This window comes from Penaeus monodon, chromosome 20, assembly GCF_015228065.2.
Source record: "Penaeus monodon isolate SGIC_2016 chromosome 20, NSTDA_Pmon_1, whole genome shotgun sequence".
NCBI classification, from domain to species: Eukaryota; Metazoa; Arthropoda; class Malacostraca; order Decapoda; family Penaeidae; genus Penaeus; species Penaeus monodon.
The window spans coordinates 28,609,081-28,610,734 of record NC_051405.1 but is presented as its reverse complement, the minus strand read 5'-3'; the positions used below and the strand labels follow the sequence as shown (position 1 = coordinate 28,610,734).

The window sequence follows — 1,654 nt, the reverse complement described above, 5'->3', positions numbered from 1 at the left end:
CCTATCTTGATTATTCATATCTGGAATTGATACTTATGAATGATATTGCTTACTTGACCCCTATATAACTTGTGTCTCTCTGACTGTGTTGCATATTAGGAAAAATCATATTTGGCATTTTCCAAAGCGAGAGTACCATCAAGTGTGTCTTTAATGCTTTCTGGCATAATCATGGGTTTTTACCAGAGCTCAGAATAATCAGGACCCCAAGACTGTCACGAGAGCAAGTGCCTTCAGGAAGCCCAATGGCACTTGTAAGGTGGGCTGTGTAAGCTGCTCAGATGTAGTACATTGATTTTTTGAATTGCATAGGCTTAGAATGTGCATCCAGAATGGGAGACTATGCATAGAAATATGCTTTGTGTGTAACATGCTAGTCTAAGTGTGCTATTTTGAAAATGGCTCTTGATACCTGGCAATATCTTTAGCATTAGAAATGCCAGGCACCTCTGCAAATCAAAGCTTGTAAATTTTATACTTGACTTACCAGTCATTATTATGGTGCACTCATATTGGGAATATTACATACATTACTTTATAAAAGGTATAAACTAATGATCTAAACAGAAATGACATGCTTCAAATTACAACTTTAACTGATGTAAGTGTTACTCATTTTGTTAGTTACATTTACTTCATATTCAATTTTTTATCTGTATACACTTCACATATTATTTAGAGATGTAAAGAACAAAGCAGGGCAGAGGACAGGAGCACGAGCAGATGTTTATCAGGTCAGAGAGGGGCTCAGTAAGTTTGGATATCTTGTAAACAGTGGGAATGTCATGGACATAGTCAGTTAGAAATGGTAGATGATTAGAATAAAAGATTAATAAATAATTATTACAAAGTTATAAGCAAAGAAATAAGTATAATATTTTTAGTCAGACATCAGTTCTTATTGTTGAGTGCACAGTTTCTTATGAGTGATATAGTCTGACCATGTAAAATAAAAAGTCACATTTGAGAAGGTGCATCCTATGAGAGTTCAGACATTATTGCAGATTTACAGGCAGTAAGATGCTTGTTACCTTGGATTAACATAGCAATAGCTTTGAATAGTGAAAGGCTTATATCAGATTTGTTTTCTTATGTTCCTCTTTTTATCATCCAGGAATCTGTGTTACTTGAATGTAATTTTCCCTGAATTACAGAAGTCTGCCCAGAAAGCAGAAGGGGATCTCCCGCCTGTCAAAGAAGCTGATATTCACCAGTCATCCAAGGACCACAAAAACAACAGTGGATGCTCTCTGATGTAGCCTCTCTGTGAGTGGACAGCTGTCATGAGTGATTGTAGATCATAGCTCATGGTTGTGTAGTTTTTTCCTTTCTATTTGGGGGGAGAGGGGTTAGGATTTAGAAATGTACCATCATTGGAAATGATGGTAATTTTCTACTTGTCTTTGGGAGGTGAATTAATGTTTACTTAAACTATTTCTGGATACTTTGTGGCAAGATTATTTTTACTTGTCATAGTCTAACCAAAGGTATAGAGAAAAATTATGTGTGTATTTCAGATGTGATTATTGTATACACTGATAAAAAAGTGGTTATTTGTTGTCCTTCATTTGTAAGGCATTTATTGTGTTTATTTGTAGTACTAAAAGAATTGATTCTAAACAGCATCCAGTGAATCAAGGAAAAACTTACACCT

The 1,654-nt window shown here is 35.1% G+C and overlaps 1 protein-coding gene across 2 annotated transcripts in view; it reads left to right on the top strand.

Annotated features, from left to right (window-relative positions):
* Window positions 1-1,654, top strand: part of LOC119585740 (BRO1 domain-containing protein BROX-like) — a 10,379-nt gene that overhangs the window by 7,283 nt on the left and 1,442 nt on the right. Inside the window, exon 9 of one of the 2 annotated variants that reach the window (XM_037934435.1) lies at window positions 1,155-1,266. The gene's annotated coding sequence lies outside the window, so the exon portion shown is untranslated. Of the gene's footprint in view, window positions 1-1,154 lie in introns of both variants that reach the window. The other variant, XM_037934433.1, reaches the window with a different exon arrangement.